Source organism: Phacochoerus africanus, chromosome 4 (assembly GCF_016906955.1).
Source record: "Phacochoerus africanus isolate WHEZ1 chromosome 4, ROS_Pafr_v1, whole genome shotgun sequence".
In the NCBI taxonomy this organism is placed as follows: domain Eukaryota; kingdom Metazoa; phylum Chordata; class Mammalia; order Artiodactyla; family Suidae; genus Phacochoerus; species Phacochoerus africanus.
Genome location: NC_062547.1, coordinates 100,935,949 through 100,950,383, shown reverse-complemented (window position 1 = coordinate 100,950,383; position 14,435 = coordinate 100,935,949). Strand labels below are relative to the sequence as shown.

The 14,435-nt window shown below is 38.2% G+C and overlaps 1 protein-coding gene across 3 annotated transcripts in view; it reads left to right on the top strand.

Moving 5' to 3' along the window:
• Positions 1–8,047: 8,047 nt before the first annotated feature.
• Positions 8,048–14,435, top strand: part of FAM172A (family with sequence similarity 172 member A) — a 416,065-nt gene continuing 409,677 nt past the window's right edge. For all 3 annotated transcript variants that reach the window (XM_047778292.1, XM_047778289.1, XM_047778290.1), the window contains exon 1: positions 8,048–8,211. The gene's annotated coding sequence lies outside the window, so the exon portion shown is untranslated. The remainder of the gene's footprint in view (positions 8,212–14,435) is intronic.

The following is a 14,435-nucleotide window of genomic DNA, read 5'->3' as shown; positions in this document are numbered from 1 at the left end:
GTCTATGACTCACTTTGAAGTTTTGTATATGGTGTAAGGTAAGAGATTAAGGTCTTTTTACATATCTATGAGAATATAAGTTCTCTACTTTGGAAAACAAATTTTCTCATGAATGGAATTTGCAATCTTTTATTGATACTGTTAGGTATGAATAGTAGTGGACCAATATTAAATATTCTTAAGTTAATCTTTTTAAGAACAATAATGTACCTTGAGTAAAATTAAAATGTGTTATTCAAAACACTTCATCAATGAGCTTTTCACTCCCAGGATTGGTATTAGGAGACAAAGACCACAGACTGAAGGTACCTCATACCTAGAGGCAAGTAACAGTGTTGCTTGACAGTAATGAGGAATACTAGGAAAAGAGACAAAATAAAAGATGAGACAGACCAGTCTGCACTTTAATGGAGTGCAACAAGAACCCAAAGGACAGGGCAAGTGGGATCAAGATGGCAAAGGAGTAAGACACTGAAAATGAGAAGATGGAAAAAGATACTCCATGTGAATGGAAATGACAGCAGAGGGAGTCCCAATGCTCATGTCAAAGCAGACTTTAAAACAAAGTCCATATAGAAAAATAAAGAAGGACATTATTTCATGATAAAAGAATCAATTTAAGAGGATATTACACACATCAATATATATGCCCCTAATCTAAGAACACCCAAATACATACAACAAATACCAACAGACATGAAAGGAGAAATTGATGGGAATACAATAATAATAGAAGACTTTAACACCCCACTCACATCAATGGACAGATCCTCTAGACAGAAAATCAACAGGCAAAGAGATCCTAAATGACACAACAGTTAGACATGGGAGTTCCCGGTGTGGTGAAGCAGAAACGAATCCAACTAGTATCAGTGAGGATGCAGGTTCCATCCCTGACCTCCCTCAGTGGTTAAGGATCTAGCATTGCTGTGAGATGTGGTTAAAGATCTGGCATTGCCCTGAGAGCCCATGTTGCTATGGCTGTGGTGTAGGACAGCATCTGCAGCTCTGATTTGACCTTGACCCCTAACCTGGGAACTTCCATATGCTGTGGATGCAGCCCTAAAAAAAAAAAAGAAGAACAGTTAGACCTAATTGATATTTTTAGGGCATTACTTCCAAAAAAAAAAAAAAAACACCAGAATATGCATTCTTTTCAAGCACAAATGGAACATTCTCTAGGACTGACCACATACTGGGGCACAAAACTAAATTCAACAAATTTAAGACTATAGAAATTATTTCAAGCATCTTCTCTGACCACAATGGCATGAAATGCGAAATCAACCACAGGAAAAGAAATGAGAAAAACTGACTACATGGACACTAAACAACATTCTACTAAAAAAAAAAAATGGATTAACAAGGAAATCAACAAGGAAATTAAAAATACCTTGAGACAAATGACAATGAAAACACAACCACACAAAATTTATGGGACACCACAAAAGCAGTTCTTAGAGGGAAGTTCCCAGCTATATGGGCCTTCCTTAAAAAAGAAGAAAAATCTCAAATCGACAATGTAATCTACTAACTGAAATAATTAAAAAAAACAAACAAATCCTAAAGTCAGCAGAAGAAAGGAAATCATAAAGATTCCAGAGGAAATCAATGCCATAGAGATTCAAAAAACAACAGAAAAAAAAATCAATAAAACCAAGAGTTGGCTCTTTTCTTTCTTTTGTCTTTTTGCCTTTTCTAGGGCCACGTTCATGGCATACAGAGGTTCCCAGGTTAGGGGTCCAATCCGAGCTGTTGCCGCCAGCCTACCCCAGAGCCACAGCAATGCCAGATCCGAGCTGCATGTGTGACCTACACCACAGCTCACGGCAATGCTGGATCCTTAACCCAGTGAGCAAGGCCAGGGATCGAATCTGCAACCTCATGGTTCCTAGTAGGATTTGTTAACTGCTGAGCCACGACGGGAACTCCAAGAGTTGGTTCTTTTAAAGAGTACATAAAATTGTCAAACCTCTGGCCAGATTCACCAAGAAGATGACAGAGAGAATCCAAATAAACAATATAAGAAAAGAAAAAGAGGAAATCTCAATGGATACTGCAGAAATAAAAAAACCATAAGAGAATATTATGAACAATTATATGTCAACAAATTTAACAACTTATAGGAAATGGACTTTCTAGAGACATACAGCCCACCAAAACTGAATCAAGAAGAAAAAGACCATTTGAACAGAACTATCATTAGAAATGAAATTGAATATGCAGTAAAAAAAAAACACTCCCTACAAACAAAAAGCCAGGACCAAATGGCTGCACGGGTGAATTCTACCAAACATACAAAGAACTTACACCATCCTTCTTAAACTCTTCCAACAGAATGAACAAAGAACACTCCCAAAGACATTCTATGAAGCCACCATCACCCTAATAACAAAATCAAAGATACTACCAAAAAAGAAAATTACAGGCCAATATCTTTGATGAATATAGATGCAAAAATTCTCAACAATATTTTAGCCAGCAGAATCCAATACCACCTAGAAAAGATCACACACCACCACCCAGTGGGATTCCTCCCAAGTTAACAAGCATGGTTCGACACATGCAAATAAATGTCATATACTACATTAACAAAAGTCAAAAACCACATATCCAAATAGATGCAGAAAAAGCATATAACAAAATCCAATATCCATTGATGATAAAAACTCTCACCAAAATGAATATAGAGGGAAAATATCTCAACATAATAAAAGCCATTTATGAAAAACCCAAAGCCAACATAATAGTCAATGGAGAAAAGTTGAAAGCCTTCCCACTAAAATCTGGAACACGACAAGGATGCCCACTCTCAGCACTTTTAATCAACACAGTATTGCAAATCCTAGCTATGGCAACCAGACTCCCCCCACCATAAAGGAAAAAGAAGTCATCATGGAGCTCTAGGAATAAAAGAATTCAGAATCGAAATATAAACTGGAAAGGAAAGAATATAAAGTTACCAAGAAGAGACTGAAGAATTACTCAATCCTAATATTTCAATGAGAAAGTACAATTCTAACCTTGCAATCATGACTTTTACATATTTTACATGTTTTAAAGTTCATAGTTTGTGTTACATAGTGTTATATATATATAGTGTATATATATATATATATTCAATTATATGTATATATTGAATGTGTTTATGGGTAGGGGAAACAAGCAGAAATCCTACTCTTTCTTGTAATACTATAATCCAAGCATCCTGGTCAGATTTTCCCCTATCCCTAGATTATATGCTAGGCATGAATTATAGCTTTCCTGCTTACATTAGGATATTGTGAAATGTCTCATTTTTAATTATTTAAACATTCACTATGATTTAAATTACTTTAAATATTTTCTATTCATTGTTCCAGGTCATTTGTATTTTCTTTTCCTTCTTTCTTCCCTTCCTTCTTCTTTTTTTGGTCTTCCAGTCTTTCCGCCTTCTCTGATTTTAAATGAACATTTTATATGATTCCAGTTTCTATCCTAAGGTATCAATTGGGTTTTTTTTTTAACTTTCTAGAGTGGTTGCTCTAGAATTTGTAACATGTATTTACCACTTAACTAAGTCCACTTTCAAATAACACTTCATTGGGTAGTAAAAGTATAGAGTATTTTCAATTTCTCCCTATCTTTTATAACACTTCTATCATTCATTTCACTTGCCCAAAAGCTATAATTACAGAATATAATGTTGACATTTTGAACAGTGTTATGTTACATCAATTAAGGAAAAAAAATATTTTACCTTCATTTAATCCTTCCCTAAAATCCTTTCTTTATATAGATCCAAATTTATGATCTGTAACACTTTCATCTCTTTGAAGAGCATTCTAACATTTCTTGCAGGGTAAACTGACTTTTGACAGTTTCCCTCAATTTTTGTCTGAGAAAGTAATTTTCCTCTACTTTTAAAGGATAATTTTACTGGATATCAAATTCTAAGTTGGTGGCTTTTATTTCTTTTTCTTTCAAGACATTAAGTATATCATTCCGTTCTTTTTGCATAGGTTCTTTAGAAGAGTTCAGTGTAATTCATATTCTTCCACCAACCCTGTAGGCAACATTGGTTGTTTTCCCTTATCTGTCTTAAGATTTTCTCATAGTTTGATTTTCTGCTGTTTGAATATATATGTCCAGGTATAATTTGTTTTTAAAAGTATTTATAGTCCTCTAAGTCTTCTCAATCTGTGAGTTTGTATCTGTCGTTAATTTTGGAAAATTTTCAGTCATTACTACTTCAAATTATTCCTTTTGCTTTTCTTCTAGCATTCCCATCATGCATATGCCAAACTTTTTTATAATTTCCACTTTTCTTGGATATTGTTCCATCTTTTTTGTTCTTTCTTTTCTTTGCACTTCAGTTTTGGAAGTTTCTTTTGATATATCTTTAACCTAGATTCTTTCCTTGTGTCCAGTTTACTTATGAGCCTATTTTTCATTTTGGTTCCAGTGTTTTATATTGCTAGCATTTCCTTTCAATCCTTCTTAATGTTTTCATCTCTCTGCTTACTGCCCCCTTCGTTTCTGCATGTTGTCCACTTTCCTTCCACTTCAAAGGCTAGACTGGGTGAGAGTTAAGTACTTTCTTTCCTCTAGGTTGGTAATCCCTCAGTTGGCTATGCTCTGCTAAAAGAGTTTCCTTTTAAGGAAGGCTTTGTTAAAGAAAATAGAGAGCTCTGGACATATTTCAAAATGGTCACTTTCCCCCTACAATTGTTAGAAGAAAGTTTTCTCTGATTTTCAAAGCAAGAAGCTTGTAGGGCTCCTGGTGGTAACAGTCACAAGGTGTAGGTCTTCACCCACCTGACATAACCAATGGGACCACTTGGAATTTTAATTCTCAAGAGACCATAAATTTTAACTCCTAAATTTGTCTACAGTGAGCCTCTAGCAATTAATCATAGTTTAAAGTGTTACTACCTATAATGGCTCCTGCTGCTGGCTTCTGCTCCCTGTTAAGCTATGCTTTTCTTTAAATACTTGCCTGTCTCTCCAATTTGGAGGAGGGGGTGAGAGAGTGGCAGCCATTTCCCCATGACTTAATTCTCTGCAGGATCTAGGAAGTTGTTCATTTTTGCTTGTTCACTTTTTTTTTTCTTGCTGTGAGGATAAAAATAGCTGATTTCCAAACTCTTTACATAATTGGACTGGGAACCTCTAATAAATCACTTTAAATTGTCTTCTTTCCCAACATAGTCCTGATCCACAAATATGGGTGAAAGGAAGGGGGTATGAGGTTTTGTCTTAGTTTCTCTGCCTTTTACCTTCTATGTCCCACACTTATTCTGTTACTGTAAAGTCTTTCAACATCATCTCAGGGGTGGGAAGAAAAGGCCATTGAAAATCAAAACTGTGGTCTCCCCAGTAAAAATGCCCAGGTGGTGGTGATTTCTGTTATTAGGTACTTTCTTTCTTTTTTTTTTTTAATGGCAGCACCTGTGCCGTATGGCAGTTCCCAGGCTAGGGGTTGAATCAGAGCTGCAGCCACAGCAACACCAGATCTGAATCAAATCTGCAGGCCAGATTTGATGTCAGCAAGGCCAGGGATCAAACCCACATGTCCTCATGATTACTAGTTGGGTCTTTAACCTGCTGAACCACAAGAACTTATGTCATCAGGTCCTTTGAACATTTTCGTTTTGGAAGGTCACCCAGTTTCAGGAACTCCAGCACTGCCATTCCCTGATATATGGGATAGATGTTCAGCCAGTATCTCAAAATTTCCATGTAGTTCCTCTTTTGGTGGTTTATTTCACACCACCTCACCCTGCTGATTGGTTTAGTTTGATTCCCCTTTCTTTATACTGGAGTTGCTTCTCTCATTTTTTTCAAAATAATTCTACCCTAGTGTTTCTGTCTCTAAAAAAAAAAAGCTCTAAGCCCAGTACTTCAAAATGTGATATTATTTGGACATAAGGTCATTACACAGGTAATCAGGTTAAAATGAGGCTACTGGGGTGGGCCTTATCCAATATGACTGATATCCTTATATAAAGGGGGAATCTGGACACAGGGAACACTCAGAGAATTCCATGTGAAGATAAAGGCAGAGGTTGGGGCAATGCATGTACAAGCTAAGGAGCACCAAAGATTGCCAGCAACCTCTCCCCAACCCCGCCCCAGAACCTAGGAAGATGCATAGAAAAAATTCTCTTTTATATCCCTCAGAAGGAACCAACCCTGCCTACACCTTGACCTTGGACTTCTAACCTCCAGAATTGTGAAACAATAAATTTGTTGTTTAAGCCACCTATCTTGAGATACTTTGTTACAGCAGCCCTAGAAAACTAATATACCCAACCAGGAACCAACATGGCTACTAGCTGCTGGGAAAACTTGACCATTATTATCACCTTACTTTGTCACTGCAGGAACCCTCAGCCAGTCTTGTCTTTAAATATTTCCAGGCAAGAGAGTTGGGAAATCCCCTTTAGGAACTCCATTTCTATAACTCCAAGCTTACTGGCCAAGTTCTCACTTCCCACCCCCAAAACATCTCTTACTGCCCTCTTCTTCGGTGGCAACATGGGGTCGTATCACTCAAGATCTTAAGGACTTATGTAAGCAATTTTTTATTTAATTCCATTTGAGTAGAGAAGTTCAAAGATTTTGAATAGGAAAGTAACAAATTCTGATTTGCATTTTAAAAGGAATTCTACAGTTTCCAATTGGAGAACTGACTGCAGAGAGGTAAGAAGCATGGAGAGCAATTAAAAGACAATTAGAGCATCCCATGAGGACTAGAATAGTAGCTGTAGAGGTGGTGAGAACTAATTAGATTTGGGGTAATTTTTGAAAAAAGAGCCACCAATTTTGCCGATTGACTGGATGTGAAATGTGAGAGAAAGAAGAATCAAGGTATGACCTGAACAATTTTAAGAATCAATTTGCCATTTACTGAGATGCAAAGATATGCAACAGGAGAGGAAAACAGGTTTTGGAGATAGAAAATGCCGTTTGAAATGCATGTTAAATATCCTGGTAGATATGTTTAATAAGAAGTGAGATATGTCAGTATAGAAATCAAATAATCATTGCTGCAAATGGCTATTTGGGAGCCATCAGTATAGTAATGCCAATATAAAAGACAGTGAAGGGAATGAATGAAATCACCTGGAGGATGAAGGTTGCTAGAAAGGGAAAGAGATCTGGGTCACACTAACATCAAGAAATGAGGAAGAATCTAGCAAAGGAGAATCAAGAGTTCTGTGGAGTTCACAAAAGTCAAATGAAGAAGGTTTTTCAAGTTTCAAGAAGTAACATGTGATTAACTGTGTCAAATGCTGAATAGTTAAGCTAGATGAAGACTAAGAGTTGTCCCTCGGATTTATCAGGATTGTTTAAACTCCCAAATATCTACAAACCCTCTTTTCATCCTAACGAATAAACTAGCCAAGCGGTCTCACATTTAGGTATGCGTAACAAAGAGCTAGAGTTTATGCTTAACATCATGTACTCTGGACTTTGCCGGCCACTTAGGGAATTTTCATGGGTAATTTTTACTATCAGTGATTTTTGCCATAAAGGCTGAGTTTTGATCCAACCCCCTGTTAGCGATGTGACCATAACTTTCAACATCTGTTTTTAATCATCATGTTAGTATTCAGGAGGTAGGAAAAAAAGCAGGCTCAAGAAGCCTATGCCTCACTACCTTCTTTATATGTTATAATTTAGAGGTAAATTTAATTTTCTAAATCTTAAGTCTCCCACCTCCTATATCTTTTCTGGAGTTGAATGGATCAGGTGAAGGGGGAGAGACCATGAAAATGGGCAATTAGCTGCATGGGCACTCCTGCAATTGTTTTTAAAATTCTGCTTGGAGAATGGGGCTTCACCGTAGCCCTATCCTTTAAAACTACCCAGGAAATGGTGACCCTCGCCTTAAACGGCGAGGGAAAGGCGAGGAGAGCCCACATGATAAAAACTGGACAACGCTTACCTCCCACAAGTTCCTCTCTCCCAGCCTACCTACCGCCACAGGAACCAACCCACCGACCACGCCCCTCCCATTTCCGGCTTGTCGCGGCCGCTGCCGTCGCGTACGCAATGACGTTTTAGTCTCCTGCGGACCCCGGAAGTGCAACTCGAACTTGGTCGGGGCGCGGATCCCAAGAGGCAAAGTCATAACAACCGCACGAGGGAGTTCCACTGGCGAGCTGGAAGGCCACGCCTCCTCCCGCCTCCCCCCGCAGCCCTGCAGCTGGGGGCAGAGCTCAGGTAGGACCTGCATTTGCCGGGTTTGTGAGCTCCGGGGGCAGGCCCGGGCCGAAATCAGAGGAAGAGGCTGGCCTTGTTTCATCTCGGGCGAAGGTCCCTGGCGATGGGGTCCCTGGCGCTGGGGCCGGAGACTGCCCGGAGCCACGCTGCGGTTCCTGCGGACAGCTCTGCCCTAAATCCCGGACCCCGCTGATGGGGAGCTTCCACCTGACGTTTCCACTTTCTAGGCGGGAACACGTGTGTTCCCTAGATGAGTCTCCTTACAGTTGGACATATGGGGTCTGGGAACCTAGAGATTGTAGCGTAAGGGACCTTCCTGCTTTCTCAGGTGGGGAGTATTGCAGTTCTCTGGTTAACGATATTTCTACAAATTATCATCACCTGCCAAAGCTTTGCCAGCAGTCGTTCGCTGCAGACGGAATATTAAAGTGTACTTATAGAATGCTATCAAAACTTGTAACATGCATGGGCGCTGGTGGAACATTTCACTGAGATGAATTCTTAATTGAATACTTTGGACTTTGAAGTAAAGTTAGGTGTATTTTGGAAACAGTCTTCTCTTTTCCTCATCCAAAGATTTAATATATTTTTCTGGTGCTCCAGAGTGTGTATCTGTTATGCCAAATAATCGGTTACTTAATTTAGTGCTATATTTATTGGTAAGCACTATTGCTGCGTTTGTTTGTTTCTCCAAATCCTCTGAAAAATTGCAGAGGGAGAATCCTGTAGTTTTCAGGCTAGCAAGTGCCTTCTACTGTTTATCAAATGGGTGCAATGTGATGCAATCCATGGTATCCTTTTGTCTTAAAACAGTGTAACAAGTATATTCTTTGTGCTTACTTTTTATTCCTCATTGTGAGGGACCTATATATTTCATTTAATGTATTGAGAAGATAAGTCACAGGACATTTTTTGGACATACTGGTACCATGCTTCTATCTGGCTTCTTAACTAGGTGTTCCACTTAAGAGTAAAACCTAAGCAAGGGAAGCTTTGGCTGGCTTTGAGGCAGTGGCTGCTGCAATTCTGGTAAATGGTAGAATAGTACCAATTTCAAGAGGGCAGTATGACCTGTGACGTTGTGAATATCCATCTATTCATTCAATTATCAGATATTTATCGGCCACCTTCAGTGTGCCAGGTCGTGTTCTAGGTGCTGGGCTTACAGTAGTGAACAAACAGGCAGTCTTTGTGCTCCTGAACTTTACATTGTGGTGGATACAGAAGCACAGTTAGCAAGTAAGTGTAGCAAGTAGTGATAAGAGGTATGAAGAAAAATAAAGCAGGTTGAAGGGTGACAGAATGATGAAGCATGCTGTTTTATGTCAGTCAAGAAGAGGACTTTTGCCTAGAGATGTGAATGAAATCAGGGTGAGCTCTGTGGGTATGTGGGCATGTGTTTGAGGCTACGAAAAGGCCCTGAGGCTGAAATATGTTTGGTATATCTTGGAACGGCATGGATGTAGGCATGGAGGCATCAGTGTTTAACAGTCTCAAGAATATTTATACAGTGATTTGTGTGAGCATGAGGGATCTTATTTATTGACAGCCTATTTTTTTTAGCTTTCCCGGACAGACCTCTAAGAGGAGAATCTGTTGTTTTCTGATATATAGAAATGTTTCCAAGATTTTCATTAGCACTAACAAAATTAAGCACTATTTTCTCAGTTGTGCATAACTTGTGCTGTCTGTTTTAGGGTCAGATTGGGCTTGTACAGTGGCCATGGATAACTAAGTAGCAAATGAAGTAAGATATCTTTTGTCAGTTTTACTTTCCATTCTTTTTTAAAAATTTTATAACAATCATTTTAAACATTTCAGTGGCATTAAATATATTCACATTGTTATGTAGCCATCACTACCATCCATTTCTAGAGCTTTTCATCTTCCTCAACTGAAGATACATACCCATTAAACATTAATTCCCAATCCCTCCCTCTACTCAGTCCTGGGCAACCGCTAGCCTAGTCTGTCTCTATGAATTTGCTCTGGATACCTCATATAAGTGGAATCATATAACATTTGTCCTTTTGTGACTGGCTTATTTCGCTTAGCATGTTGTCAAGGTTTATGTGTATTGTAGCATATGTCAGAATGTTCTTCCTTTTTAAGACTGAATAATATTCATTGTATATATAGACTACGTTTTGTTTATCCATTCATTGGTCCATAGATGCTTGGGTTGCTTCCACCTTTTGGCTGTTGTGAATAATGCTACTATGAAGATGAGTGTGTAAATATTTCCTTTAATTTCTTTTGTTTATATACCCAGAAGTGGAAGTGCTGGATCATGTGTTACTTCTGTGTTTACTTTTTAAGGAATTGCCACACTATTGTCCGCATGGCTACATTATTTGCATGTTTTCCTGACAGTGCACAGAGGTTCCATTTTCTATACATCCTCACCAACACTTCTCCACATCCTTGCCAAATACATTTTCTCTCTTATTTTTTAAAAAAATAATAGCCATCCTAATGGGTGTGAAGTAGCATCTCAGTGATTTTGATTTCCCTAATGATTGATGGTATTAAACGTCTTTTCATATGTGTTTTGGCCATATGTATATGTTCTTTGTAGTACTATTCATTTATTTTAAGTTCTGATTTTAAAATAAATTTTTGCAGGTTTTACTAGGTAAAATTTTTAAGAGTTAAAAAGGCAGCCACCTTATCTTCTGTTGCTTTTTTAACCCTAAAATACTGTAATTTAAAAACTTAAGTTGTTTATAGACCAAGTACCTGCAGTAACTCCAAACTTAGAAGTAAAAGAAACCATAAAGCATCTTTTGTAACAGTGAATCAATCTCTGAGTATAAGACTGTGATAAAAACAGTTCTGAAAAGCCAAAGATCATCCTGATCTGCTTTGATTCTGTTTCTTTTTATTTTGAAGGAAAGGAATGTATTGATTGGCTGACTGGCTGTGAAGTAGCTCTCTTATGTCTGGTAGCTGAGAAGAGCAGGAAACGGGAGATAAAAATGATGAAGAAATGGAGAAAAGAAGTGTTGGATAGCAGGTGACTGTGGCTATGTGGAGAATGGCAAAGGAGATCAGTAATGGACAGTAGGGACCAGAACTGACAGCAGAAAAGAGGGGCCTTGGCAAAAATGTGAAAGTAATACATCTCTACAAACTGGAATGGGATGGGGGATAGGGTGAAAGTGCAGATCACCTGCTGTTTCTCAGCATGTGATTTTGAAGTCAACCACCTGACCTTAAGTGATTTAGTAAGAGCAGCTGTATACCAAGTAATGTATGTCAATTCATCTGGTTCAGCAGTTAGTATTTGGAGGGTGTGTATTGTATACAGTCCTACAGGAATAAACTAAGTTGCTGAGCCCACATATCACATCATTTCCACCTATAGAGTAGTGAGGTTTTTTTGTTGTTGTTATATTGTATTTGTTTTTAGCTGTGCTCACACACAGCATGTGGAAGTTTCCAGGCCAGGGATTGAACCCTTGCCACAGTAGTGACCCAACCCAATGCAATGATAGCCCTGGAGCCTTAATCTGCTGCACCACAAGGGAACTCTGAGTAATGAGGTTTTAGTAATTTAATAAGTAATTGTGTAATTTAACAACATTCAGCATTGTTAAGAAAAACATTAGATTATCTGTTTAAGAAAGGAAGGAATTTTTAAAATTCAGAATGGCTGATGACCCATTGGTGCAAAGTAAAACTTTTTTTTTTTTTTTTAGCTATTGAATGTTTGAACACTATCATTTATTAAATACTCTCTGGGTACTGAGTTTAGCTAACTATTTCAGTTATAAAGCTTATTTAAGTTGATTACTTTGCTTTAATTTAAAGTAATGAATGAAAAATTGTATCGTATTTTTGCTTATCACTCTTTGACAAGTTAAAATTGATTAATTTGCTACAGATGAGATAGCAGATGACTGACTTGCTTAAGGTTTTACAGCTAAGGTAAATACAAATTAGAGGTAACAGTGCTGTAGTGCTTGTTCTGATTTTGTATTATCTCCTTTTTTCTTTGAGAACAGTTCAGTTTTACAGTGTACATACTTCAGTATAGATAACAGAGATAATTTTTGCTGAAGAGAAAGATTTAACTGTGAAGACATCATTGAAGCAAAGCATTTATTGTATGTTTCCATTTCTTTATGGCAGATTGGATATTTATTTTAAGCCTAGTCTTGGTTGATAATGTACTTAAGGTTGATTTGCTCAGAGGTTAGGGAGGGGCTAATAAGACTGAGATTGTGGATTTGGGCCTTGTAAGGCCCTTTAATAGCTAATTACAGGAATAATAACAACTAATACCCAACAGTGTAACTGCTAATGGCTGTGAGATGTGGCTAGTATTTCTATACCTTGCTAATCACAGTGCTGTTATATGTGATCTGATATAAGAAAGCAGCAGGAAAGATTTTGTGTGTGGCTTAGCAGATACAGTACATCTATTTCAAAAACAATTCAGGGTTACTATCCAAGGTAATGAAGGAGTGTAATACTCTTTTCAACTACAAAACATAGCTTAGATTTGTGTGCCTTATGTAGAACATGGGACAGGATAGAATTGAGACCAAGATTATAACTACTCAACGTGAAACAGTTTAAGAAATTGAAAAGTGGAGTTCCCATCGTGGCTCAGTGGAAACGAATCTGACTAGCATCCATGAGGATGCAGGTTTGATCCCTGACCTTGCTCAGTGGGTTAAGGATCCAGCATTGTCATGAGCTGTGGTGTAGGTCACAGACACGCTCTCATTTGACCCCTAGCCTGGGAACTTCCTTATGCTGTGAGTGCAGCTCTAAAAAGCCAAAAAAAGAAAAAAAAGAAAAAAAAAGAAATCAAAAAATTTGATTATTTGGTAAGAGAAATGCTCTCTTCATTTAAATTACCCCATTCTTGATTTCATCATTTTTGTCTATTCTGTGGAAGTGACTCTGGGACTAACTCAAGTAGTTTGGGAATTAATTAATCATCTTGGTCCATTTGTTTTAATACTTTTTAATGTATTGGAGTATTTATCTGAAATGGTCCTATCTAGGAATGGGTTGGTGGCAGAGAGGAGAGGAAGGATCAGATCAGGAAGGCTGAGAAAGAATTGACAGAAGAGACAGAGAGTCTTTCAACTGGTATTAGCTTAAGCAGGGATAGGACTCTGGTCTCAAAAGATGGAGATAAGGGGAGGGGGACAAAGGAAGGAGGAAAGGCCCAAGATCTAAATTAATTGAAATATGAGGCAAGGAAAACAGGGCAGTAGTTAGGGTTTCAGCTATCTGAATCAGTAAATGGATTCCTAGTCATAAGGCAATCTGGACCTCATACTTACAGATCTTATGTGCTAGTAATGATACCTTCTATAAAGACAACACTTTAGCAAAATGTTCGGTACTATGATAGAAGTATGTATAGGATGGTATGGGAGAGGCACATTGCCACCTGGGGTTATTGAAAGGCTTTCTGGAGAAAATGATACCTAAGTTGAAAACTTAAGAATGAGTCATTTAAAAATAAAGTAGTAAGGTTTTCTAGACAGAAGAAGTAACTCTCAACAGTCTGATATTTTAAAAACTAAAAGGAATATGCAGTTCCTAGAGCAGAAAGTTTGATTGCAATGAGAGGTTGTGAAAGAGATAGGAACCAAGTCATGTGGGGGAGGAGCATAGAATGTGAAGAGAATGCTTGCATAGTTTGGTGAAGAGCCTGGACCTGCCTCTGTCGGTGATAGGAACTGTTGAATGGTTTCTCTTGTTTCTCCTGTGATAAAGAATTTAACCTTGTCCCAAAAGAGGTCTGGCCTTTGCCCTCAGCTTCTGAATGGTAATCTCTGGTATCTTTGCTTCAGGGCTTTGGTTCACATTGTCTAATAGTGTGCTTTAGGGTAGGGGCTGCCCAGCGCCAGAAAGACTGTGTGACTTAGGGTAGGGTCACTTGGTTTCATTTGACCTGAAAGCTGAGATCAACCATGTGGAGTGTCAGTCAATCATGCCTATGTAACGGAGCCCCAGTAAAACTCTGAACACCATGTCTCCTGTGAGCTTTTCGGGTTGGCAATCCTCTGTGCATATCGAGACATATAGTTAGCAAGAGAACAAGAGGTCCATGACTTCACTGAGAGAGGATATTGGTAGCTCCATGTTTGGTACTCTCCTGAACTTTGTCTTAAATTCTTTTTCTCTTTCCTGACATTAATATGTATTAATTTCCCCATGATAAACCATAATCATGAGTATGTTGGTTTTCAGTGAGT